General features: G+C 44.9%; 14 non-coding genes across 14 annotated transcripts; 7 read left to right on the forward strand and 7 right to left on the reverse strand.

The window, feature by feature from the left end:
• The first annotated feature begins 5997 nt into the window (after positions 1 to 5997).
• On the forward strand, positions 5998 to 6079 carry trnas-gcu (transfer RNA serine (anticodon GCU)). The gene has a single exon. It is a non-coding gene; the product is annotated as a tRNA-Ser (tRNA).
• A 919-nt stretch (positions 6080 to 6998) lies between these two features.
• Positions 6999 to 7086, reverse strand: trnap-ugg (transfer RNA proline (anticodon UGG)). Its single transcript is given in 2 exon segments — positions 6999 to 7034; positions 7051 to 7086. It is a non-coding gene; the product is annotated as a tRNA-Pro (tRNA).
• Positions 7087 to 7595: 509 nt separating this feature from the next.
• On the forward strand, positions 7596 to 7678 carry trnan-auu (transfer RNA asparagine (anticodon AUU)). Its single transcript has one exon. It is a non-coding gene; the product is annotated as a tRNA-Asn (tRNA).
• Positions 7679 to 8597: 919 nt separating this feature from the next.
• trnap-ugg (transfer RNA proline (anticodon UGG)) lies at positions 8598 to 8685 on the reverse strand. Its single transcript is given in 2 exon segments — positions 8598 to 8633; positions 8650 to 8685. It is a non-coding gene; the product is annotated as a tRNA-Pro (tRNA).
• Positions 8686 to 10196: 1511 nt separating this feature from the next.
• On the reverse strand, positions 10197 to 10284 carry trnap-ugg (transfer RNA proline (anticodon UGG)). Its single transcript is given in 2 exon segments — positions 10197 to 10232; positions 10249 to 10284. It is a non-coding gene; the product is annotated as a tRNA-Pro (tRNA).
• Positions 10285 to 10793: 509 nt separating this feature from the next.
• trnan-auu (transfer RNA asparagine (anticodon AUU)) lies at positions 10794 to 10876 on the forward strand. The gene has a single exon. It is a non-coding gene; the product is annotated as a tRNA-Asn (tRNA).
• A 919-nt stretch (positions 10877 to 11795) lies between these two features.
• Positions 11796 to 11883, reverse strand: trnap-ugg (transfer RNA proline (anticodon UGG)). The gene is given in 2 exon segments: positions 11796 to 11831; positions 11848 to 11883. It is a non-coding gene; the product is annotated as a tRNA-Pro (tRNA).
• A 509-nt stretch (positions 11884 to 12392) lies between these two features.
• On the forward strand, positions 12393 to 12475 carry trnas-acu (transfer RNA serine (anticodon ACU)). Its single transcript has one exon. It is a non-coding gene; the product is annotated as a tRNA-Ser (tRNA).
• Positions 12476 to 13991: 1516 nt separating this feature from the next.
• Positions 13992 to 14074, forward strand: trnas-acu (transfer RNA serine (anticodon ACU)). Its single transcript has one exon. It is a non-coding gene; the product is annotated as a tRNA-Ser (tRNA).
• A 919-nt stretch (positions 14075 to 14993) lies between these two features.
• trnap-ugg (transfer RNA proline (anticodon UGG)) lies at positions 14994 to 15081 on the reverse strand. Its single transcript is given in 2 exon segments — positions 14994 to 15029; positions 15046 to 15081. It is a non-coding gene; the product is annotated as a tRNA-Pro (tRNA).
• Positions 15082 to 15590: 509 nt separating this feature from the next.
• Positions 15591 to 15673, forward strand: trnas-acu (transfer RNA serine (anticodon ACU)). Its single transcript has one exon. It is a non-coding gene; the product is annotated as a tRNA-Ser (tRNA).
• A 919-nt stretch (positions 15674 to 16592) lies between these two features.
• On the reverse strand, positions 16593 to 16680 carry trnap-ugg (transfer RNA proline (anticodon UGG)). The gene is given in 2 exon segments: positions 16593 to 16628; positions 16645 to 16680. It is a non-coding gene; the product is annotated as a tRNA-Pro (tRNA).
• Positions 16681 to 22545: 5865 nt separating this feature from the next.
• Positions 22546 to 22633, reverse strand: trnap-ugg (transfer RNA proline (anticodon UGG)). Its single transcript is given in 2 exon segments — positions 22546 to 22581; positions 22598 to 22633. It is a non-coding gene; the product is annotated as a tRNA-Pro (tRNA).
• A 3046-nt stretch (positions 22634 to 25679) lies between these two features.
• trnas-gcu (transfer RNA serine (anticodon GCU)) lies at positions 25680 to 25761 on the forward strand. The gene has a single exon. It is a non-coding gene; the product is annotated as a tRNA-Ser (tRNA).
• Positions 25762 to 26978: the final 1217 nt, after the last annotated feature.

A 26978-nucleotide genomic window follows, 5' to 3' on the forward strand; every position in this document is an offset into this window, starting at 1 on the left:
TTTATCAAACTTAAAGACGAGATTTTCTGTTTTTGGGTCTTTGGTTGAGAGATAAATAATGCGCGAGAAATCCTCGTTCTTTTCAGCATTCTCTCATGGGATCTGAAGCCCCAGTTTAACATCTTACTAGAAGGACGGCACTGCCGACAGTGCAGCACTACCTCAGTACTGCCCTGGAGTGTCAGCCTGGATTATGCACTCAAGTCTCTGGAGTGAGGCTTGAGTATGCTGCCGCTGAGCCACGGCTGACACCTGAACTCAGTTCATTTGGCTGGAGTAAAATGACGGAGATAATGGGAAAAATGATAATGGAGTAAATTTTCAACTTGGTGTCCAAGATTAAACCGGGCATCGTTTTAGAAACAGCCCGATTTATGTTGCCATAGATTTCATAAGCTTTGAAAATCAGGCCTGTCGAAAATGGGCGGGGTCGCGGTCAGTTGCGAATCATTCTGGGTCTGTTTAAACCGCGAGTGCTCACAGCCCCGGATCATTCTGTGTCTGTTTGAAATGGCAGAGCTCACAATCTCGGATCATGCCGTTTTTTTAGAAGCAGAGCGATTTCAGCTTTGATGACCGAGTTGTTGAGTTTAACAAAATGTGCCAGGGCTCGTCCGGGATTTGAACCCGGGACCTCTCGCATTTTAATCGTGAAATGCCCAAAGCGAGAATCATACCCCTGAACCAACGAGCCGCCGATGTCATTTCCTATTTGCATTGAGTTTCACTGCGCTGGTGCGAATCCAGCTCACAGAGGACCTGTTAATACAGTTGAAATATTTTTATCTTTTCCTCAATCCACTTCTTTTTTCGAACAGTTTCCTTGAACCTGCTCACAATTCGCCCCATAAAAAGAGATTCAGCGGCATCAGCGGCCGCATAGACTAATGGATTAGGCATCTGACTTCTGTTGCAAATTCTTCAGTTATCAGAAGATTGAAGGTTCAAGTCCTACAAAGGTCTTTTAATTATCTGGGCGACACTTTTTATATTCTGAATCTGGCGTGAAACCGGCCATTTTTGACAGTCCCTCATCTGAAGTAACGGAAGGCCTGTTGCTTACATTAAGCTGATTGTACATTTTCAACATTGTAGATCTGTGTGCACGGGCAGGATAAGCGGTGAAGTTGAATTTCTTTCAGGGTAGTTCTAATTAGATGTAAAAAGCAAGAAATTGAATATCTGAAAGCAGTATATTGGTGAGACGAGGTGGCCGAGCGGTTAAGGCGATGGACTGCTAATCCATTTTGCTCTGCACGCGTGGTTTCGAATCCCATCCTCGTCGTTACTGTATTACACGTTTGATGCTGATGCACTTTCCAAGCATTTCACTGAATCTTACCTGAAATACAATTTCGTGAAAATTGCACTGGTGTTGCTGGTCTGTGCCCCTGCATTGCTCATATCTTGGTAAAATTAAAATCTTCCAAAAAATGTCTCAACCCACCTTGAATGAAAGTGGAGATGAGATCGTGAATCGGAGATTGAGAACCCTCTCTTCCTTCTTCCTTCCTTTGAGATTGGCACCGAATGAAAAGACCAGAGGCAAATGATTAGGGAACAGGAACATAAATTTCTCCTTTGGAATTTCAAAAATATTTATCAAACTTAAAGACGAGATTTTCTGTTTTTGGGTCTTTGGTTGAGAGATAAATAATGCGCGAGAAATCCTCGTTCTTTTCAGCATTCTCTCATGGGATCTGAAGCCCCAGTTTAACATCTTACTAGAAGGACGGCACTGCCGACAGTGCAGCACTACCTCAGTACTGCCCTGGAGTGTCAGCCTGGATTATGCACTCAAGTCTCTGGAGTGAGGCTTGAGTATGCTGCCGCTGAGCCACGGCTGACACCTGAACTCAGTTCATTTGGCTGGAGTAAAATGACGGAGATAATGGGAAAAATGATAATGGAGTAAATTTTCAACTTGGTGTCCAAGATTAAACCGGGCATCGTTTTAGAAACAGCCCGATTTATGTTGCCATAGATTTCATAAGCTTTGAAAATCAGGCCTGTCGAAAATGGGCGGGGTCGCGGTCAGTTGCGAATCATTCTGGGTCTGTTTAAACCGCGAGTGCTCACAGCCCCGGATCATTCTGTGTCTGTTTGAAATGGCAGAGCTCACAATCTCGGATCATGCCGTTTTTTTAGAAGCAGAGCGATTTCAGCTTTGATGACCGAGTTGTTGAGTTTAACAAAATGTGCCAGGGCTCGTCCGGGATTTGAACCCGGGACCTCTCGCATTTTAATCGTGAAATGCCCAAAGCGAGAATCATACCCCTGAACCAACGAGCCGCCGATGTCATTTCCCATTTGCATTGAGTTTCACTGCGCTGGTGCGAATCCAGCTCACAGAGGACCTGTTAATACAGTTGAAATATTTTTATCTTTTCCTCAATCCACTTCTTTTTTCGAACAGTTTCCTTGAACCTGCTCACAATTCGCCCCATAAAAAGAGATTCAGCGGCATCAGCGGCCGCATAGACTAATGGATTAGGCATCTGACTTCTGTTGCAAATTCTTCAGTTATCAGAAGATTGAAGGTTCAAGTCCTACAAAGGTCTTTTAATTATCTGGGCGACACTTTTTATATTCTGAATCTGGCGTGAAACCGGCCATTTTTGACAGTCCCTCATCTGAAGTAACGGAAGGCCTGTTGCTTACATTAAGCTGATTGTACATTTTCAACATTGTAGATCTGTGTGCACGGGCAGGATAAGCGGTGAAGTTGAATTTCTTTCAGGGTAGTTCTAATTAGATGTAAAAAGCAAGAAATTGAATATCTGAAAGCAGTATATTGGTGAGACGAGGTGGCCGAGAGGTTAAGGCGATGGACTGCTAATCCATTTTGCTCTGCACGCGTGGTTTCGAATCCCATCCTCGTCGTTACTGTATTACACGTTTGATGCTGATGCACTTTCCAAGCATTTCACTGAATCTTACCTGAAATACAATTTCGTGAAAATTGCACTGGTGTTGCTGGTCTGTGCCCCTGCATTGCTCATATCTTGGTAAAATTAAAATCTTCCAAAAAATGTCTCAACCCACCTTGAATGAAAGTGGAGATGAGATCGTGAATCGGAGATTGAGAACCCTCTCTTCCTTCTTCCTTCCTTTGAGATTGGCACCGAATGAAAAGACCAGAGGCAAATGATTAGGGAACAGGAACATAAATTTCTCCTTTGGAATTTCAAAAATATTTATCAAACTTAAAGACGAGATTTTCTGTTTTTGGGTCTTTGGTTGAGAGATAAATAATGCGCGAGAAATCCTCGTTCTTTTCAGCATTCTCTCATGGGATCTGAAGCCCCAGTTTAACATCTTACTAGAAGGACGGCACTGCCGACAGTGCAGCACTACCTCAGTACTGCCCTGGAGTGTCAGCCTGGATTATGCACTCAAGTCTCTGGAGTGAGGCTTGAGTATGCTGCCGCTGAGCCACGGCTGACACCTGAACTCAGTTCATTTGGCTGGAGTAAAATGACGGAGATAATGGGAAAAATGATAATGGAGTAAATTTTCAACTTGGTGTCCAAGATTAAACCGGGCATCGTTTTAGAAACAGCCCGATTTATGTTGCCATAGATTTCATAAGCTTTGAAAATCAGGCCTGTCGAAAATGGGCGGGGTCGCGGTCAGTTGCGAATCATTCTGGGTCTGTTTAAACCGCGAGTGCTCACAGCCCCGGATCATTCTGTGTCTGTTTGAAATGGCAGAGCTCACAATCTCGGATCATGCCGTTTTTTTAGAAGCAGAGCGATTTCAGCTTTGATGACCGAGTTGTTGAGTTTAACAAAATGTGCCAGGGCTCGTCCGGGATTTGAACCCGGGACCTCTCGCATTTTAATCGTGAAATGCCCAAAGCGAGAATCATACCCCTGAACCAACGAGCCGCCGATGTCATTTCCCATTTGCATTGAGTTTCACTGCGCTGGTGCGAATCCAGCTCACAGAGGACCTGTTAATACAGTTGAAATATTTTTATCTTTTCCTCAATCCACTTCTTTTTTCGAACAGTTTCCTTGAACCTGCTCACAATTCGCCCCATAAAAAGAGATTCAGCGGCATCAGCGGCCGCATAGACTAATGGATTAGGCATCTGACTTCTGTTGCAAATTCTTCAGTTATCAGAAGATTGAAGGTTCAAGTCCTACAAAGGTCTTTTAATTATCTGGGCGACACTTTTTATATTCTGAATCTGGCGTGAAACCGGCCATTTTTGACAGTCCCTCATCTGAAGTAACGGAAGGCCTGTTGCTTACATTAAGCTGATTGTACATTTTCAACATTGTAGATCTGTGTGCACGGGCAGGATAAGCGGTGAAGTTGAATTTCTTTCAGGGTAGTTCTAATTAGATGTAAAAAGCAAGAAATTGAATATCTGAAAGCAGTATATTGGTGAGACGAGGTGGCCGAGAGGTTAAGGCGATGGACTGCTAATCCATTTTGCTCTGCACGCGTGGTTTCGAATCCCATCCTCGTCGTTACTGTATTACACGTTTGATGCTGATGCACTTTCCAAGCATTTCACTGAATCTTACCTGAAATACAATTTCGTGAAAATTGCACTGGTGTTGCTGGTCTGTGCCCCTGCATTGCTCATATCTTGGTAAAATTAAAATCTTCCAAAAAATGTCTCAACCCACCTTGAATGAAAGTGGAGATGAGATCGTGAATCGGAGATTGAGAACCCTCTCTTCCTTCTTCCTTCCTTTGAGATTGGCACCGAATGAAAAGACCAGAGGCAAATGATTAGGGAACAGGAACATAAATTTCTCCTTTGGAATTTCAAAAATATTTATCAAACTTAAAGACGAGATTTTCTGTTTTTGGGTCTTTGGTTGAGAGATAAATAATGCGCGAGAAATCCTCGTTCTTTTCAGCATTCTCTCATGGGATCTGAAGCCCCAGTTTAACATCTTACTAGAAGGACGGCACTGCCGACAGTGCAGCACTACCTCAGTACTGCCCTGGAGTGTCAGCCTGGATTATGCACTCAAGTCTCTGGAGTGAGGCTTGAGTATGCTGCCGCTGAGCCACGGCTGACACCTAAACTCAGTTCATTTGGCTGGAGTAAAATGACGGAGATAATGGGAAAAATGATAATGGAGTAAATTTTCAACTTGGTGTCCAAGATTAAACCGGGCATCGTTTTAGAAACAGCCCGATTTATGTTGCCATAGATTTCATAAGCTTTGAAAATCAGGCCTGTCGAAAATGGGCGGGGTCGCGGTCAGTTGCGAATCATTCTGGGTCTGTTTAAACCGCGAGTGCTCACAGCCCCGGATCATTCTGTGTCTGTTTGAAATGGCAGAGCTCACAATCTCGGATCATGCCGTTTTTTTAGAAGCAGAGCGATTTCAGCTTTGATGACCGAGTTGTTGAGTTTAACAAAATGTGCCAGGGCTCGTCCGGGATTTGAACCCGGGACCTCCCGCATTTTAATCGTGAATTGCCCAAAGCGAGAATCATACCCCTAGACCAACGAGCCGCCGATGTCATTTCCCATTTGCATTGAGTTTCACTGCGCTGGTGCGAATCCAGCTCGCAGAGGACCTGTTAATACAGTTGAAATATTTTTATCTTTTCCTCAATCCACTTCTTTTTTCGAGCAGTTTCCTTGAACCTGCTCACAATTCGCCCCATAAAAAGAGATTCAGCGGCATCAGCGGCCGCATAGACTAATGGATTAGGCATCTGACTTCTGTTGCAAATTCTTCAGTTATCAGAAGATTGAAGGTTCAAGTCCTACAAAGGTCTTTTAATTATCTGGGCGACACTTTTTATATTCTGAATCTGGCGTGAAACCGGCCATTTTTGACAGTCCCTCATCTGAAGTAACGGAAGGCCTGTTGCTTACATTGAGCTGATTGTACATTTTCAACATTGTAGATCTGTGTGCACGGGCAGGATAAGCGGTGAAGTTGAATTTCTTTCAGGGTAGTTCTAATTAGATGTAAAAAGCAAGAAATGGAATATCTGAAAGCAGGATATTGGTGAGACGAGGTGGCCGAGAGGTTAAGGCGATGGACTGCTAATCCATTGTGCTCTGCACGCGTGGGTTCGAATCCCATCCTCGTCGTTACAGTATTACACGTTTGATGCTGATGCACTTTCCAAGCATTTCACTGAATCTTATTTGAAATACAATTTCGTGAAAATTGCACTGGTGTTGCTGGTCTGTGCCCCTGCATTGCTCATATCTTGGTAAAATTAAAATATTCCAAGAAATTTCTCAACCCACCTTGAATGAAAGGGGAGATGAGATCGTGAATCGGAGATTGAGAACCCTCTCTTCCTTCTTCCTTCCTTTGAGATTGGCACCGAATGAAAAGACCAGAGGCAAATGATTAGGGAACAGGAACATCAATTTCTCCTTTGGAATTTCAAAAATATTTATCAAACTGAAAGACGAGATTTTCTGTTTTTGGGTCTTTGGTTGAGAGATAAATAATGCGCGAGAAATCCTCGTTCTTTTCAGCATTCTCTCATGGGATCTGAAGCCCCAGTTTAACATCTTACTAGAAGGACGGCACTGCCGACAGTGCAGCACTACCTCAGTACTGCCCTGGAGTGTCAGCCTGGATTATGCACTCAAGTCTCTGGAGTGAGGCTTGAGTATGCTGCCGCTGAACCACGGCTGACACCTAAACTCAGTTCATTTGGCTGGAGTAAAATGACGGAGATAATGGGAAAAATGATAATGGAGTGAATTTTCAACTTGGTGTCCAAGATTAAACCGGGCATCGTTTTAGAAACAGCCCGATTTATGTTGCCATAGATTTCATAAGCTTTGAAAATCAGGCCTGTCGATAATGGGCGGGGTCGCGGTCAGTTGCGAATCATTCTGGGTCTGTTTAAACCGCGAGTGCTCACAGCCCCGGATCATTCTGTGTCTGTTTGAAATGGCAGAGCTCACAATCTCGGATCATGCCGTTTTTTTAGAAGCAGAGCGATTTCAGCTTTGATGACCGAGTTGTTGAGTTTAACAAAATGTGCGAGGGCTCGTCCGGGATTTGAACCCGGGACCTCTCGCATTTTAATCGTGAAATGCCCAAAGCGAGAATCATACCCCTAGACCAACGAGCCGCCGATGTCATTTCCCATTTGCATTGAGTTTCACTGCGCTGGTGCGAATCCAGCTCACAGAGGACCTGTTAATACAGTTGAAATATTTTTATCTTTTCCTCAATCCACTTCTTTTTTCGAACAGTTTCCTTGAACCTGCTCACAATTCGCCCCATAAAAAGAGATTCAGCGGCATCAGCGGCCGCATAGACTAATGGATTAGGCATCTGACTTCTGTTGCAAATTCTACAGTTATCAGAAGATTGAAGGTTCAAGTCCTACAAAGGTCTTTTAATTATCTGGGCGACACTTTTTATATTCTGAATCTGGCGTGAAACCGGCCATTTTTGACAGTCCCTCATCTGAAGTAACGGAAGGCCTGTTGCTTACATTAAGCTGATTGTACATTTTCAACATTGTAGATCTGTGTGCACGGGCAGGATAAGCGGTGAAGTTGAATTTCTTTCAGGGTAGTTCTAATTAGATGTAAAAAGCAAGAAATGGAATATCTGAAAGCAGTATATTGGTGAGACGAGGTGGCCGAGAGGTTAAGGCGATGGATTATTAATCCATTGTGCTCTGCACGCGTGGTTTCGAATCCCATCCTTCGTCGTTACTGTATTACACGTTTGATGCTGGTGCACTTTCCAAGCATTTCACTGAATCTTACTTGAAATACAATTTCGTGAAAATTGCGCTGGTGTTGCTGGTCTGTGCCCCTGCATTGCTCATATCTTGGTAAAATTAAAATATTCCAAAAAATTTCTCAACCCACCTTGAATGAAAGTGGAGATGAGATCGTGAATCGGAGATTGAGAACCCTCTCTTCCTTCTTCCTTCCTTTGAGATTGGCACCGAATGAAAAGACCAGAGGCAAATGATTAGGGAACAGGAACATAAATTTCTCCTTTGGAATTTCAAAAATATTTATCAAACTTAAAGACGAGATTTTCTGTTTTTGGGTCTTTGGTTGAGAGATAAATAATGCGCGAGAAATCCTCGTTCTTTTCAGCATTCTCTCATGGGATCTGAAGCCCCAGTTTAACATCTTACTAGAAGGACGGCACTGCCGACAGTGCAGCACTACCTCAGTACTGCCCTGGAGTGTCAGCCTGGATTATGCACTCAAGTCTCTGGAGTGAGGCTTGAGTATGCTGCCGCTGAGCCACGGCTGACACCTAAACTCAATTCATTTGGCTGGAGTAAAATGACGGAGATAATGGGAAAAATGATAATGGAGTGAATTTTCAACTTGGTGTCCAAGATTAAACCGGGCATCGTTTTAGAAACAGCCCGATTTATGTTGCCATAGATTTCATAAGCTTTGAAAATCAGGCCTGTCGAAAATGGGCGGGGTCGCGGTCAGTTGCGAATCATTCTGGGTCTGTTTAAACCGCGAGTGCTCACAGCCCCGGATCATTCTGTGTCTGTTTGAAATGGCAGAGCTCACAATCTCGGATCATGCCGTTTTTTTAGAAGCAGAGCGATTTCAGCTTTGATGACCGAGTTGTTGAGTTTAACAAAATGTGCCAGGGCTCGTCCGGGATTTGAACCCGGGACCTCTCGCATTTTAATCGTGAAATGCCCAAAGCGAGAATCATACCCCTAGACCAACGAGCCGCCGATGTCATTTCCCATTTGCATTGAGTTTCACTGCGCTGGTGCGAATCCAGCTCACAGAGGACCTGTTAATACAGTTGAAATATTTTTATCTTTTCCTCAATCCACTTCTTTTTTCGAACAGTTTCCTTGAACCTGCTCACAATTCGCCCCATAAAAAGAGATTCAGCGGCATCAGCGGCCGCATAGACTAATGGATTAGGCATCTGACTTCTGTTGCAAATTCTACAGTTATCAGAAGATTGAAGGTTCAAGTCCTACAAAGGTCTTTTAATTATCTGGGCGACACTTTTTATATTCTGAATCTGGCGTGAAACCGGCCATTTTTGACAGTCCCTCATCTGAAGTAACGGAAGGCCTGTTGCTTACATTAAGCTGATTGTACATTTTCAACATTGTAGATCTGTGTGCACGGGCAGGATAAGCGGTGAAGTTGAATTTCTTTCAGGGTAGTTCTAATTAGATGTAAAAAGCAAGAAATGGAATATCTGAAAGCAGTATATTGGTGAGACGAGGTGGCCGAGAGGTTAAGGCGATGGACTGCTAATCTATTGTGCTCTGCACGCGTGGTTTCGAATCCCATCCTTCGTCGTTACTGTATTACACGTTTGATGCTGATGCACTTTCCAAGCATTTCACTGAATCTTACTTGAAATACAATTTCGTGAAAATTGCGCTGGTGTTGCTGGTCTGTGCCCCTGCATTGCTCATATCTTGGTAAAATTAAAATATTCCAAGAAATTTCTCAACCCACCTTGAATGAAAGGGGAGATGAGATCGTGAATCGGAGATTGAGAACCCTCTCTTCCTTCTTCCTTCCTTTGAGATTGGCACCGAATGAAAAGACCAGAGGCAAATGATTAGGGAACAGGAACATCAATTTCTCCTTTGGAATTTCAAAAATATTTATCAAACTGAAAGACGAGATTTTCTGTTTTTGGGTCTTTGGTTGAGAGATAAATAATGCGCGAGAAATCCTCGTTCTTTTCAGCATTCTCTCATGGGATCTGAAGCCCCAGTTTAACATCTTACTAGAAGGACGGCACTGCCGACAGTGCAGCACTACCTCAGTACTGCCCTGGAGTGTCAGCCTGGATTATGCACTCAAGTCTCTGGAGTGAGGCTTGAGTATGCTGCCGCTGAACCACGGCTGACACCTAAACTCAGTTCATTTGGCTGGAGTAAAATGACGGAGATAATGGGAAAAATGATAATGGAGTGAATTTTCAACTTGGTGTCCAAGATTAAACCGGGCATCGTTTTAGAAACAGCCCGATTTATGTTGCCATAGATTTCATAAGCTTTGAAAATCAGGCCTGTCGATAATGGGCGGGGTCGCGGTCAGTTGCGAATCATTCTGGGTCTGTTTAAACCGCGAGTGCTCACAGCCCCGGATCATTCTGTGTCTGTTTGAAATGGCAGAGCTCACAATCTCGGATCATGCCGTTTTTTTAGAAGCAGAGCGATTTCAGCTTTGATGACCGAGTTGTTGAGTTTAACAAAATGCGCGAGGGCTCGTCCGGGATTTGAACCCGGGACCTCTCGCATTTTAATCGTGAAATGCCCAAAGCGAGAATCATACCCCTAGACCAACGAGCCGCCGATGTCATTTCCCATTTGCATTGAGTTTCACTGCGCTGGTGCGAATCCAGCTCACAGAGGACCTGTTAATACAGTTGAAATATTTTTATCTTTTCCTCAATCCACTTCTTTTTTCGAACAGTTTCCTTGAACCTGCTCACAATTCGCCCCATAAAAAGAGATTCAGCGGCATCAGCGGCCGCATAGACTAATGGATTAGGCATCTGACTTCTGTTGCAAATTCTACAGTTATCAGAAGATTGAAGGTTCAAGTCCTACAAAGGTCTTTTAATTATCTGGGCGACACTTTTTATATTCTGAATCTGGCGTGAAACCGGCCATTTTTGACAGTCCCTCATCTGAAGTAACGGAAGGCCTGTTGCTTACATTAAGCTGATTGTACATTTTCAACATTGTAGATCTGTGTGCACGGGCAGGATAAGCGGTGAAGTTGAATTTCTTTCAGGGTAGTTCTAATTAGATGTAAAAAGCAAGAAATGGAATATCTGAAAGCAGTATATTGGTGAGACGAGGTGGCCGAGAGGTTAAGGCGATGGATTATTAATCCATTGTGCTCTGCACGCGTGGTTTCGAATCCCATCCTTCGTCGTTACTGTATTACACGTTTGATGCTGGTGCACTTTCCAAGCATTTCACTGAATCTTACTTGAAATACAATTTCGTGAAAATTGCGCTGGTGTTGCTGGTCTGTGCCCCTGCATTGCTCATATCTTGGTAAAATTAAAATATTCCAAAAAATTTCTCAACCCACCTTGAATGAAAGTGGAGATGAGATCGTGAATCGGAGATTGAGAACCCTCTCTTCCTTCTTCCTTCCTTTGAGATTGGCACCGAATGAAAAGACCAGAGGCAAATGATTAGGGAACAGGAACATAAATTTCTCCTTTGGAATTTCAAAAATATTTATCAAACTTAAAGACGAGATTTTCTGTTTTTGGGTCTTTGGTTGAGAGATAAATAATGCGCGAGAAATCCTCGTTCTTTTCAGCATTCTCTCATGGGATCTGAAGCCCCAGTTTAACATCTTACTAGAAGGACGGCACTGCCGACAGTGCAGCACTACCTCAGTACTGCCCTGGAGTGTCAGCCTGGATTATGCACTCAAGTCTCTGGAGTGAGGCTTGAGTATGCTGCCGCTGAGCCACGGCTGACACCTAAACTCAATTCATTTGGCTGGAGTAAAATGACGGAGATAATGGGAAAAATGATAATGGAGTGAATTTTCAACTTGGTGTCCAAGATTAAACCGGGCATCGTTTTAGAAACAGCCCGATTTATGTTGCCATAGATTTCATAAGCTTTGAAAATCAGGCCTGTCTATAATGGGCGGGGTCGCGGTCAGTTGCGAATCATTCTGGGTCTGTTTAAACCGCGAGTGCTCACAGCCCCGGATCATTCTGTGTCTGTTTGAAATGGCAGAGCTCACAATCTCGGATCATGCCGTTTTTTTAGAAGCAGAGCGATTTCAGCTTTGATGACCGAGTTGTTGAGTTTAACAAAATGTGCGAGGGCTCGTCCGGGATTTGAACCCGGGACCTCTCGCATTTTAATCGTGAAATGCCCAAAGCGAGAATCATACCCCTAGACCAACGAGCCGCCGATGTCATTTCCCATTTGCATTGAGTTTCACTGCGCTGGTGCGAATCCAGCTCACAGAGGACCTGTTAATACAGTTGAAATATTTTTATCTTTTCCTCAATCCACTTCTTTTTTCGAACAGTTTCCTTGAACCTGCTCACAATTCGCCCCATAAAAAGAGATTCAGCGGCATCAGCGGCCGCATAGACTAATGGATTAGGCATCTGACTTCTGTTGCAAATTCTACAGTTATCAGAAGATTGAAGGTTCCAGTCCTACAAAGGTCTTTTAATTATCTGGGCGACACTTTTTATATTCTGAATCTGGCGTGAAACCGGCCATTTTTGACAGTCCCTCATCTGAAGTAACGGAAGGCCTGTTGCTTACATTAAGCTGATTGTACATTTTCAACATTGTAGATCTGTGTGCACGGGCAGGATAAGCGGTGAAGTTGAATTTCTTTCAGGGTAGTTCTAATTAGATGTAAAAAGCAAGAAATGGAATATCTGAAAGCAGTATATTGGTGAGACGAGGTGGCCGAGAGGTTAAGGCGATGGACTACTAATCCATTGTGCTCTGCACGCGTGGTTTCGAATCCCATCCTTCGTCGTTACTGTATTACACGTTTGATGCTGATGCACTTTCCAAGCATTTCACTGAATCTTACTTGAAATACAATTTCGTGAAAATTGCGCTGGTGTTGCTGGTCTGTGCCCCTGCATTGCTCATATCTTGGTAAAATTAAAATATTCCAAGAAATTTCTCAACCCACCTTGAATGAAAGGGGAGATGAGATCGTGAATCGGAGATTGAGAACCCTCTCTTCCTTCTTCCTTCCTTTGAGATTGGCACCGAATGAAAAGACCAGAGGCAAATGATTAGGGAACAGGAACATAAATTTCTCCTTTGGAATTTCAAAAATATTTATCAAACTTAAAGACGAGATTTTCTGTTTTTGGGTCTTTGGTTGAGAGATAAATAATGCGCGAGAAATCCTCGTTCTTTTCAGCATTCTCTCATGGGATCTGAAGCCCCAGTTTAACATCTTACTAGAAGGACAGCACTGCCGACAGTGCAGCACTACCTCAGTACTGCCCTGGAGTGTCAGCCTGGATTATGCACTCAAGTCTCTGGAGTGAGGCTTGAGTATGCTGCCGCTGAGCCACGGCTGACATCTAAACTCAGTTCATTTGGCTGGAGTAAAATGACGGAGATAATGGGAAAAATGATAATGGAGTGAATTTTCAACTTGGTGTCCAAGATTAAACCGGGCATCGTTTTAGAAACAGCCCGATTTATGTTGCCATAGATTTCATAAGCTTTGAAAATCAGGCCTGTCGAAAATGGGCGGGGTCGCGGTCAGTTGCGAATCATTCTGGGTCTGTTTAAACCGCGAGTGCTCACAGCCCCGGATCATTCTGTGTCTGTTTGAAATGGCAGAGCTCACAATCTCGGATCATGCCGTTTTTTTAGAAGCAGAGCGATTTCAGCTTTGATGACCGAGTTGTTGAGTTTAACAAAATGTGCCAGGGCTCGTCCGGGATTTGAACCCGGGACCTCTCGCATTTTAATCGTGAATTGCCCAAAGCGAGAATCATACCCCTAGACCAACGAACCGCCGATGTCATTTCCCATTTGCATTGAGTTTCACTGCGCTGGTGCGAATCCAGCTCGCAGTGGACCTGTTAATACAGTTGAAATATTTTTATCTTTTCCTCAATCCACTTCTTTTTTCGAGCAGTTTCCTTGAACCTGCTCACAATTCGCCCCATAAAAAGAGATTCAGCGGCATCAGCGGCCGCATAGACTAATGGATTAGGCATCTGACTTCTGTTGCAAATTCTACAGTTATCAGAAGATTGAAGGTTCAAGTCCTACAAAGGTCTTTTAATTATCTGGGCGACACTTTTTATATTCTGAATCTGGCGTGAAACCGGCCATGTTTGACAGTCCCTCATCTGAAGTAACGGAAGGCCTGTTGCTTCCATTAAGCTGATTGTACATTTTCAACATTGTAGATCTGTGTGCACGGGCAGGATAAGCGGTGAAGTTGAATTTCTTTCAGGGTAGTTCTAATTAGATGTAAAAAGCAAGAAATGGAATATCTGAAAGCAGTATATTGGTGAGACGAGGTGGCCGAGAGGTTAAGGCGATGGACTACTAATCCATTGTGCTCTGCACGCGTGGTTTCGAATTCCATCCTTCGTCGTTACTGTATTACACGTTTGATGCTGATGCACTTTCCAAGCATTTCACTGAATCTTACTTGAAATACAATTTCGTGAAAATTGCACTGGTGTTGCTGGTCTGTGCCCCTGCATTGCTCATATCTTGGTAAAATTAAAATATTCCAAAAAATTTCTCAACCCACCTTGAATGAAAGTGGAGATGAGATCGTGAATCGGAGATTGAGAACCCTCTCTTCCTTCTTCCTTCCTTTGAGATTGGCACCGAATGAAAAGACCAGAGGCAAATGATTAGGGAACAGGAACATCAATTTCTCCTTTGGAATTTCAAAAATATTTATCAAACTGAAAGACGAGATTTTCTGTTTTTGGGTCTTTGGTTGAGAGATAAATAATGCGCGAGAAATCCTCGTTCTTTTCAGCATTCTCTCATGGGATCTGAAGCCCCAGTTTAACATCTTACTAGAAGGACGGCACTGCCGACAGTGCAGCACTACCTCAGTACTGCCCTGGAGTGTCAGCCTGGATTATGCACTCAAGTCTCTGGAGTGAGGCTTGAGTATGCTGCCGCTGAACCACGGCTGACACCTAAACTCAGTTCATTTGGCTGGAGTAAAATGACGGAGATAATGGGAAAAATGATAATGGAGTGAATTTTCAACTTGGTGTCCAAGATTAAACCGGGCATCGTTTTAGAAACAGCCCGATTTATGTTGCCATAGATTTCATAAGCTTTGAAAATCAGGCCTGTCGAAAATGGGCGGGGTCGCGGTCAGTTGCGAATCATTCTGGGTCTGTTTAAACCGCGAGTGCTCACAGCCCCGGATCATTCTGTGTCTGTTTGAAATGGCAGAGCTCACAATCTCGGATCATGCCGTTTTTTTAGAAGCAGAGCGATTTCAGCTTTGATGACCGAGTTGTTGAGTTTAACAAAATGTGCGAGGGCTCGTCCGGGATTTGAACCCGGGACCTCTCGCATTTTAATCGTGAAATGCCCAAAGCGAGAATCATACCCCTAGACCAACGAGCCGCCGATGTCATTTCCCATTTGCATTGAGTTTCACTGCGCTGGTGCGAATCCAGCTCACAGAGGACCTGTTAATACAGTTGAAATATTTTTATCTTTTCCTCAATCCACTTCTTTTTTCGAACAGTTTCCTTGAACCTGCTCACAATTCGCCCCATAAAAAGAGATTCAGCGGCATCAGCGGCCGCATAGACTAATGGATTAGGCATCTGACTTCTGTTGCAAATTCTTCAGTTATCAGAAGATTGAAGGTTCAAGTCCTACAAAGGTCTTTTAATTATCTGGGCGACACTTTTTATATTCTGAATCTGGCGTGAAACCGGCCATTTTTGACAGTCCCTCATCTGAAGTAACGGAAGGCCTGTTGCTTACATTAAGCTGATTGTACATTTTCAACATTGTAGATCTGTGTGCACGGGCAGGATAAGCGGTGAAGTTGAATTTCTTTCAGGGTAGTTCTAATTAGATGTAAAAAGCAAGAAATGGAATATCTGAAAGCAGTATATTGGTGAGACGAGGTGGCCGAGAGGTTAAGGCGATGGACTACTAATCCATTGTGCTCTGCACGCGTGGTTTCGAATCCCATCCTTCGTCGTTACTGTATTACACGTTTGATGCTGATGCACTTTCCAAGCATTTCACTGAATCTTACTTGAAATACAATTTCGTGAAAATTGCACTGGTGTTGCTGGTCTGTGCCCCTGCATTGCTCATATCTTGGTAAAATTAAAATATTCCAAAAAATTTCTCAACCCACCTTGAATGAAAGTGGAGATGAGATCGTGAATCGGAGATTGAGAACCCTCTCTTCCTTCTTCCTTCCTTTGAGATTGGCACCGAATGAAAAGACCAGAGGCAAATGATTAGGGAACAGGAACATAAATTTCTCCTTTGGAATTTCAAAAATATTTATCAAACTTAAAGACGAGATTTTCTGTTTTTGGGTCTTTGGTTGAGAGATAAATAATGCGCGAGAAATCCTCGTTCTTTTCAGCATTCTCTCATGGGATCTGAAGCCCCAGTTTAACATCTTACTAGAAGGACGGCACTGCCGACAGTGCAGCACTACCTCAGTACTGCCCTGGAGTGTCAGCCTGGATTATGCACTCAAGTCTCTGGAGTGAGGCTTGAGTATGCTGCCGCTGAGCCACGGCTGACACCTAAACTCAGTTCATTTGGCTGGAGTAAAATGACGGAGATAATGGGAAAAATGATAATGGAGTAAATTTTCAACTTGGTGTCCAAGATTAAACCGGGCATCGTTTTAGAAACAGCCCGATTTATGTTGCCATAGATTTCATAAGCTTTGAAAATCAGGCCTTTCGAAAATGGGCGGGGTCGCGGTCAGTTGCGAATCATTCTGGGTCTGTTTAAACCGCGAGTGCTCACAGCCCCGGATCATTCTGTGTCTGTTTGAAATGGCAGAGCTCACAATCTCGGATCATGCCGTTTTTTTAGAAGCAGAGCGATTTCAGCTTTGATGACCGAGTTGTTGAGTTTAACAAAATGTGCCAGGGCTCGTCCGGGATTTGAACCCGGGACCTCTCGCATTTTAATCGTGAAATGCCCAAAGCGAGAATCATACCCCTAGACCAACGAGCCGCCGATGTCATTTCCCATTTGCATTGAGTTTCACTGCGCTGGTGCGAATCCAGCTCACAGAGGACCTGTTAATACAGTTGAAATATTTTTATCTTTTCCTCAATCCACTTCTTTTTTCGAGCAGTTTCCTTGAACCTGCTCACAATTCGCCCCATAAGAAGAGATTCAGCGGTGTGCTGCCTCTCCCTCTAACTTAACCTCACTGTATTTATTTAACTTACTTATATATGTATAACCTACCTGTTGGGGCCGTTGCCCCTTTAACTTACCTTTTAGGGCCATTGCCCCTTTAAGACGCGCCTTAGCGTGCTTACGTCACGTCACGTACAACGTAGCGTGCTGACGTCACGGCACGTACGACGTGACGTGCGTGAGGCGGCTGCCGGCCCGACTCGGCCTTCCAGAAAGGCTGCCGGCACAGCCCGGCCTAGCGTCTTCGGCCGCATCTACCAGCCGCCGGGAGCGACGCGATCTTCCGCTCCCGCGGCAAGCATCGGCTCAGCCTGGCCTCCAGCTCCCGCTCCCGACTTCGGCCTCCACGGCCAGAAACGCGACCACGCGCATCACGTGACGCCCCAAGCGCGGACAACGCTACCGAGCGTGATGAGGTCATCACGCTCCCCACAGGACTGCTACGTAGTCCTCGTGGAGTCCTCGCTGGGACACAGACCTACACCACGGTGCTCCTACAGCAGCACAGGCTCCGGGCAGTTGTATTGTCCCCATGCTTGAGTCTTGGAAATTGTTTGTCTGTAAGTATTTTAGAATGCTATGGATGATTAATGTGCACTGCATGTTGTAGAAAATGTTTAGTTGTAACTTTTCTCTGTCTAGCTGATTAACTAGTAGCTGTATTTTCATACACTATGTACAGGGCTAATTTAAAGAGAATGCATCCCAGTTTACTAAATGTACTGTGTTGCTCAGGCGTACCTAAATCTGTGTATACATATCAGTTATGCGCCTGTATACTAATGTGTGCTTCCATTTCTGTGTTGTATTTCAGTTTTACAATTAGAATCGTTCAGTAAAGCGTTACAAGAAAAGTCAAGCCTTGTGATTTTATTGGAAGATATCGAGTTGTTCGCTATCTGTCTAGCTCTGCATAGAAGCGCGTTGCGAGGGCAGAACAGTAAAAAGCCAACAGCACAGCGGGCTCAAGCGCAGGAAGATACCACTCAGCTACCATGAGTCTACGCTCAGGAAAACAATATACCCTAGAGGACGTCGACCAGTCAAGCGAGAAGCATGAGCCTCTCCTAGCAAACGATGCCAAGTCACAGCCCTCTAAAGTATCCCCTAGGTCATCTCGGCGGTCCAGCAGACCGTCGTCATCGACAGCTTCTGCAGCCGCCAAAGCACGTGTCAAGGCAAAAGCTGCCCAGGCTCAATTGCCCTTCGCTGAAAAAGAAGCTGACCTTATGAAGCAGAGAGCCGACCTCGACGCTAGTGTGATGAAGCAGAGAGCTGACCTCGAAGCTAGTATGATGAAGCAGAAAGCTGACCTTATGAAGCAGAGAGCTGACCTCGACGCTAGTGTGATGAAGCAGAGAGCTGACCTCGACGCTAGTGTGATGAAGCAGACAGCACAGTCCTCTAAAGTATCCACTAGATCATCTCGGCAGTCCAGCAGACCGTCGTCATCGACAGCTTCTGCAGCCGCCAAAGCACGTGCCAAGGCAAAAGCTGCGCAGGCTCAATTGGCCCTTGCTGAAAAAGAAGCTAGGGTTATAAAGCAGAGAGCTGACCTCGCTGCCAGTCTCCACATTCTCCAAAGCCAGAGAGCTGCCGCTAAAGGTAAAGCCGCAGCTTATGAAGAAGGTGAGGAGAACGAAGGCGGGGAGCCCAGCCAGGAAACATATGTTCTGGGACAGCCCCTCAGTCCAGTGCAACGTACAAGTGAGTGTGTCCAACAACACTCCAAATTGTTCTCCAAGGAAACATCCAACTATCTCAACGCAGAACCAGCTACTCAGCACAGTAGCAAACAGCCTGTTTTTGGAGACACTGAGCTTAAAGGAGAAGAAACAAGCAAGACTTACCTACAGAGACCTCCACAGCACTCGGCCAATCCAGCCAAGCAGTCCTCACCCGAGCCACAGGGTACACAGGACCTCGCTGGGTGCCTTATCCGCCGAGAGTTGTTGAGTTCGGGCCTTCTGGAGTTAGATGGCCGTCCTGAAAGTTGTTGGTCATGGAAAGAGCCCAACCTGAGACTACACAAGGTAGCATCGAACAGTGGACAGGTGATGGAAGCCTTCCCTGCAGAGGACCGTGCCAAGGATCTGAAGGATTTGCACCTTGGAGTGGATCCTCCCCCCCTTCAACGGAGCCTGGGGCTCTCCTGGAACCTGGAAACAGACAGCGTCACATTCCTGGTGTCCCGTGAAGAAAGGCCATTCACACGGAGAGACATCCTGTCCACAGTCAACAGTTTGTACGACCCTTTGGGGTTCGTAGCTCCCATAACAATGCAAGGAAAAGCATTAGTACGGGAACTCTCATCGGATCAGAGTGAGTGGGATGCTCCACTCCTCCCAGAAAAAGAAGCAAAATGGAACCTACAGTTGATCAGAGACAAGATTGACATCGATGTGGGCGCCGTCAAGTTCTTCACGGACAGCAAGATTGTACTTGGTTACATCCACAACTCCACAAGAAGGTTTTACGCATATGTTTCCAACCGGGTGACTCGTATCAGACGATCCACTCACCCTGACCAGTGGTGCTATGTCTCCACAGACCTGAACCCTGCAGACCATGCTACCAGGTCTATACCAGCAGCACACCTACAGCAAAGCAGTTGGTTCTCGGGCCCCTCTTTCCTGTCTAACGTCAACACAGAGGAGACTCTTGAGTCCAATCCCTTCACCCTTGTGGAGCCTGAAGCTGATACTGAGATTCGGCCTGAAGTTACGACCCTGGTCACCAAAGCCTCAGAATCTCAGTTGGGCTCACAAAGCTTCGAGCGATTCTCAAGCTGGAGAACACTCTGCCGAACCACAGCCCGACTCATTCATGTAGCAGCATCCTTCAAGGGGAATTCGGACAACAGAGAATGCAAAGGATGGAAATGTTCTAAAGAAGTATCCAGCACAAGTGAGCCTTCACAAGCCAAAGGTGTGATCATTCGCTCTGTCCAGCATGATGTCTTCAAGGAGGAATTCAAATGTCTTGAAGAGGGACAGACATTCCCCAAGCAAAGAGGAGAGTATTTGTCCACCCTACAGAGCCGTAGGAAATGGACAGAAGACAAGCCAAACGTCAAAGTGAGAGACGTTGTCTTGCTGAAAGACAGCCAAGCACGCAGAAATGAATGGCCAGTGGGCCTGGTTGTCAAAACTCTGCCGACCAGGGACAAGAGGGTCCGCAAGGTGGAGGTGAAGATTGTCAAGGAGGGGCCTATCAAAGTGTTTCTGAGGCCAGTCTCAGAGATCCTCCTTTCTGAAGTAACCTAGAGAACGGACTCTGAGTATGTTGCAGCCAAAGGACGTTTTCTTCAGGTTTATTTTGTATCTGTAGTGGTACAATGGAATTGTACCAAGCGGGGAGTGTGCTGCCTCTCCCTCTAACTTAACCTCACTGTATGTATTTAACTTACTTATATATGTATAACCTACCTGTTGGGGCCGTTGCCCCTTTAACTTACCTTTTAGGGCCATTGCCCCTTTAAGACGCGCCTTAGCGTGCTGACGTCACGTCACGTACAACGTAGCGTGCTGACGTCACGGCACGTACGACGTGACGTGCGTGAGGCGGCTGCCGGCCCGACTCGGCCTTCCAGAAAGGCTGCCGGCACAGCCCGGCCTAGCGTCTTCGGCCGCATCTACCAGCCGCCGGGAGCGACGCGATCTTCCGCTCCCGCGGCAAGCATCGGCTCAGCCTGGCCTCCAGCTCCCGCTCCCGACTTCGGCCTCCACGGCCAGAAACGCGATCACGCGCATCACGTGACGCCCCAAGCGCGGACAACGCTACCGAGCGTGATGAGGTCATCACGCTCCCCACAGGACTGCTACGTAGTCCTCGTGGAGTCCTCGCTGGGACACAGACCTACACCACGGTGCTCCTACAGCAGCACAGGCTCCGGGCAGTTGTATTGTCCCCATGCTTGAGTCTTGGAAATTGTTTGTCTGTAAGTATTTTAGAATGCTATGGATGATTAATGTGCACTGCATGTTGTAGAAAATGTTTAGTTGTAACTTTTCTCTGTCTAGCTGATTAACTAGTAGCTGTATTTTCATACACTATGTACAGGGCTAATTTAAAGAGAATGCCTCCCAGTTTACTAAATGTACTGTGTTGCTCAGGCGTACCTAAATCTGTGTATACATATCAGTTATGCGCCTGTATACTAATGTGTGCTTCCATTTCTGTGTTGTATTTCAGTTTTACAATTAGAATCGTTCAGTAAAGCGTTACAAGAAAAGTCAAGCCTTCTGATTTTATTGGAAGATATCGAGTAGTTCGCTATCTGTCCAGCTCTGCAAAGAAGTGCGTTGCGAGGGCAGAACAAGCGGCATCAGCGGCCGCATAGACTAATGGATTAGGCATCTGACTTCTGTTGCAAATTCTTCAGTTATCAGAAGATTGAAGGTTCAAGTCCTACAAAGGTCTTTTAATTATCTGGGCGACACTTTTTATATTCTGAATCTGGCGTGAAACCGGCCATTTTTGACAGTCCCTCATCTGAAGTAACGGAAGGCCTGTTGCTTACATTAAGCTGATTGTACATTTTCAACATTGCAGATCTGTGTGCACGGGCAGGATAAGCGGTGAAGTTGAATTTCTTTCAGGGTAGTTCTAATTAGATGTAAAAAGCAAGAAATGGAATATCTGAAAGCAGTATATTGGTGAGATGAGGTGGCCGAGAGGTTACGGCGATGGACTGCTAATTCATTGTGTCTCTGCACGCGTGGGTTCGAATCCCATCCTCGTCGTTACTGTATTGCACGTTTGATGCTGATGAACTTTCCAAGCATTTCACTGAATCTTACTTGAAATACAATTTCGTGAAAATTGCACTGGTGTTGCTGGTCTGTGCCCCTGCATTGCTCCTATCTTGTTAAAATTAAAATATTCCAAGAAATTTCTCAACCCACCTTGAATGAAAGTGGAGATGAGATCGTGAATCGGAGATTGAGAACCCTCTCTTCCTTCTTCCTTCCTTTGAGATTGGCACCGAATGAAAAGACTAGCGGCAACAGAGGCAAATGATTAGGGAACAGGAACATAAATTTCTCCTTTGGAATTTCAAAAATATTTATCAAACTTAAAGACGAGATTTTCTGTTTTTGGGTCTTTGGTTGAGAGATAAATAATGCGCGAGAAATCCTCGTTCTTTTCAGCATTCTCTCATGGGATCTGAAGCCCCAGTTTAACATCTTACTAGAAGGACGGCACTGCCGACAGTGCAGCACTACCTCAGTACTGCCCTGGAGTGTCAGCCTGGATTATGCACTCAAGTCTCTGGAGTGAGGCTTGAGTATGCTGCCGCTGAGCCACGGCTGGCACCTAAACTCAGTTCATTTGGCTGGAGTAAAATGACGGAGATAATGGGAAAAATGATAATGGAGTAAACTTTCAACTTGGCGTCCAAGATTAAACCGGGCATCGTTTTAGAAACAGCCCGATTTATGTTGCCATAGATTTCATAAGCTTTGAAAATCAGGCCTGTCTATAATGGGCGGGGTCGCGGTCAGTTGCGAATCATTCTGGGTCTGTTTGAACCGGGAGTGCTCACAGTCCCGGATCATTCTGTGTCTGTTTGAAATGGCAGAGCTCACAATCTCGGATCATGCCGTTTTTTAAGAAGCAGAGCGATTTCAGCTTTGATGACCGAGTTGTTGAGTTTAAGAAAATGTGCCAGGGCTCGTCCGGGATTTGAACCCGGGACCTCTCGCATTTTAATCGTGAAATGCCCAAAGCGAGAATCATACCCCTAGACCAACGAGCCGCCGATGTCACTTCCCATTTGCATTGAGTTTCACTGCGCTGGTGCGAATCCAGCTCACAGAGGACCTGTTAATACAGTTGAAATATTTTTATCTTTACCTCAATCCACTTCTTTTTTCGAGCAGTTTCCTTGAACCTGCTCACAATTCGCCCCATAAAAAGAGATTCAGCGGCATCAGCGGCCGCATAGACTAATGGATTAGGCATCTGACTTCTGTTGCAAATTCTTCAGTTATCAGAAGATTGAAGGTTCAAGTCCTACAAAGGTCTTTTAATTATCTGGGCGACACTTTTTATATTCTGAATCTGGCGTGAAACCGGCCATTTTTGACAGTCCCTCATCTGAAGTAACGGAAGGCCTGTTGCTTACATTAAGCTGATTGTACATTTTCAACATTGTAGATCTGTGTGCACGGGCAGGATAAGCGGTGAAGTTGAATTTCTTTCAGGGTAGTTCTAATTAGATGTAAAAAGCAAGAAATGGAATATCTGAAAGCAGTATATTGGCGAGACGAGGTGGCCGAGAGGTTAAGGCGGATGGACTGCTAATCCATTGTGCTCTGCACGCGTGGGTTCGAATCCCATTCTCGTAGTTACTGTATTACACGTTTGATGCTGATGCACTTTCCAAGCATTTCACTGAATCTTACTTGAAATGCAATTTCATGAAAATTGCACTGGTGTTGCTGGTCTGTGCCCCTGCATTACTCATATCTTGCTAAAATGAAAATATTCCAAGAAATTCCTCAACCCACCTTGAATGAAAGTGGAGATGCGATCGCGAATCGGAGACTGAGAACCCTCCCTTCCTCTGAGATTGGCACCGAATGAAAGACTAGCGGCAACAGAGGCAAATGATTAGGGAGCAGAAACATAAATTTCTCCTTTGGGGGCAATTTAATTTCAAAAATATTTATGAAACTTAATGACGATGTCATTCGCCCATTTGCATTGAGTTTCACTGCGCTGGTGCGAATCCAGCTCACAGAGGACCTGTTTATTCAGTTGAAATATTATTGTCTTTTCCTCAATCCACTTCTTTTTTCGAGCAGTTTCCTTGAACCTGCTCACAATTCGCCCCATAAAAAGAGATTCGGTGGCGTCAGCGGCTGCATTGACTAATGGATAACGCGTCTGACTTCGATTGCAAATTCTTCAGTTATCAGAAGATTCAAGGTTCAAGTTCTACAAAGGTCATTTAATTATCTGGGCGACACTTTTTATATTCTGAATCTGGCGTGAAACCGGCCATTTTTGACAGTCCCTCATCTGAAGTAACGGAAGGCCTGTTGCTCACATTAAGCTGATTGTACATTTTCAACATTGTAGTTCTGTGTGCACGGGCAGGATAAGCGGTGAAGTTGAATTTCTTTCAGGGTAGTTCTAATTAGATGCAAAAAGCAAGAAATGGAATGTCTGAGAGCAGTGCATCGGTGAGATGAGATGGTTGAGAGGTTAAGGCGAGGGCTGTTAATCTATTGTGCTCTGCACGCGAGGATTCGAACCCCATCCTCGTCGTTACTGTATTACCCGTTTGATGCTGATGCACTTTCCAAGCATTTCACTTAATCTTATTTGAAATACAATTTCGTGAAAATTGCATCGGTGTTGCTGGTCTGTGCCCCTGCATTACTCATATCTTGTTAAAATTAAAATATTCCAAGAAATTCCTCAACCCAACTTGAAGGAAAGTGGAGATGCGATCGCGAATCGGAGACTGAGAACCCTCCCTTCTTCCTTCTTCTGAGATTGGCACCGAATGAAAGACTAGCGGCAACAGAGGCAAACGATTAGGGAGCAGAAACATAAATTTCTCCTTTGGGGGCAATTTAATTTCAAAAATATTTATGAAACTTAATGACGAGATTTTCTGATTTTGGGACTTTGGTTGAGAGATAAATAATGCGCGAGAAATCCTCGTTCTTTTCAGCATTCTCTCATGGGATCTGAAGCCCCAGTTTAACATCTTACTAGAAGGACGGCACTGCCGACAGTGCAGCACTACCTCAGTACTGCCCTGGAGTGTCAACCTGGATTATGCACTCAAGTCTCTGGAGTGAGGCTTGAGTATGCTGCCGCTGAGCCACGGCTGACACCTAAACTCAGTTCATTTGGCTGGAGTAAAATGACGGAGATAATGGGAAAAATGATAATGGAGTAAATGTTCAACTTGGTGTCCAAGATTAAACCGGGCATCGTTTTAGAAACAGCCCGATTTATGTTGCCATAGATTTCATAAGCTTTGAAAATCAGGCCTGTCGAAAATGGGCGGGGTCGCGGTCAGTTGCGAATCATTCTGGGTCTGTTTAAACCGCGAGTGCTCACAGCCCCGGATCATTCTGTGTCTGTTTGAAATGGCAGAGCTCACAATCTCGGATCATGCCGTTTTTTTAGAAGCAGAGCGATTTCAGCTTTGATGACCGAGTTGTTGAGTTTAACAAAATGTGCGAGGGCTCGTCCGGGATTTGAACCCGGAACCTCTCGCATTTTAATCGTGAAATGCCCAAAGCGAGAATCATACCCCTAGACCAACGTGCCGCCGATGTCATTTCCCATTTGCATTGAGTTTCACTGCGCTGGTGCGAATCCAGCTCACAGAGGACCTGTTAATACAGTTGAAATATTTTTATCTTTCCCTCAATCCACTTCTTTTTTCGAGCAGTTTCCTTGAACCTGCTCACAATTCGCCCCATAAAAAGAGATTCAGCGGCAGCAGCGGCCGCATAGACTAATGGATTAGGCATCTGACTTCTGTTGCAAATTCTTCAGTTATCAGAAGATTCAAGGTTCAAGTTCTACAAAGGTCATTTAATTATCTGGGCGACACTTTTTATATTCTGAATCTGGCGTGAAACCGGCCATTTTTGACAGTCCCTCATCTGAAGTAACGGAAGGCCTGTTGCTCACATTAAGCTGATTGTACATTTTCAACATTGTAGATCTGTGTGCACGGGCAGGATAAGCGGTGAAGTTGATTTTCTTTCAGGGTAGTTCTAATTAGATGCAAAAAGCAAGAAATGGAATGTCTGAGAGCATTGCCTCGGTGAGACGAGGTGGCCGAGAGGTTAAGGCGATGGACTGCTAATCTATTGTGCTCTGCACGCGTGGGTTCGAATCCCATCCTCGTCGTTACTGTATTGCACGTTTGATGCTGATGCACTTTCCAAGCATTTCACTGAATCTTACTTGAAATACAATTTCATGAAAATTGCACTGGTGTTGCTGGTCTGTGCCCCTGCATTGCTCATATCTTGTTAAAATTAAAATATTGCAAGAAATTTCTCAACCCACCTTGAATGAAAGTGGAGATGAGATCGTGAATCGGAGATTGAGAACCCTCTCTTCCTTCTTCCTTCCTTTGAGATTGGCACCGAATGAAAAGACTAGCGGCAACAGAGGCAAATGATTAGGGAACAGGAACATAAATTTCTCCTTTGGAATTTCAAAAATATTTATCAAACTTAAAGACGAGATTTTCTGTTTTTGGGTCTTTGGTTGAGAGATAAATAATGCGCGAGAAATCCTCGTTCTTTTCAGCATTCTCTCATGGGATCTGAAGCCCCAGTTTAACATCTTACTAGAAGGACGGCACTGCCGACAGTGCAGCACTACCTCAGTACTGCCCTGGAGTGTCAGCCTGGATTATGCACTCAAGTCTCTGGAGTGAGGCTTGAGTATGCTGCCGCTGAGCCACGGCTGGCACCTAAACTCAGTTCATTTGGCTGGAGTAAAATGACGGAGATAATGGGAAAAATGATAATGGAGTAAACTTTCAACTTGGCGTCCAAGATTAAACCGGGCATCGTTTTAGAAACAGCCCGATTTATGTTGCCATAGATTTCATAAGCTTTGAAAATCAGGCCTGTCTATAATGGGCGGGGTCGCGGTCAGTTGCGAATCATTCTGGGTCTGTTTGAACGAGGAGTGCTCACAGCCCCGGATCATTCTGTGTCTGTTTGAAATGGCAGAGCTCACAATCTCGGATCATGCCGTTTTTTAAGAAGCAGAGCGATTTCAGCTTTGATGACCGAGTTGTTGAGTTTAAGAAAATGTGCCAGGGCTCGTCCGGGATTTGAACCCGGGACCTCTCGCATTTTAATCGTGAAATGCCCAAAGCGAGAATCATACCCTAGACCAACGAGCCGCCGATCTCATTTCCCATTTGCATTGAGTTTCACTGCGCTGGTGCGAATCCAGCTCACAGAGGACCTGTTTATTCAGTTGAAATATTATTGTCTTTTCCTCAATCCACTTCTTTTTTCGAGCAGTTTCCTTGAACCTGCTCACAATTCGCCCCATAAAAAGAGATTCGGTGGCGTCAGCGGCTGCATTGACTAATGGATAAC

The sequence above is a fragment of the Somniosus microcephalus genome, unplaced genomic scaffold (assembly GCF_052327205.1).
Source record: "Somniosus microcephalus isolate GS21.2 unplaced genomic scaffold, FLI_Smic_1.0 unresolved_chr1, whole genome shotgun sequence".
NCBI classification, from domain to species: domain Eukaryota; kingdom Metazoa; phylum Chordata; class Chondrichthyes; order Squaliformes; family Somniosidae; genus Somniosus; species Somniosus microcephalus.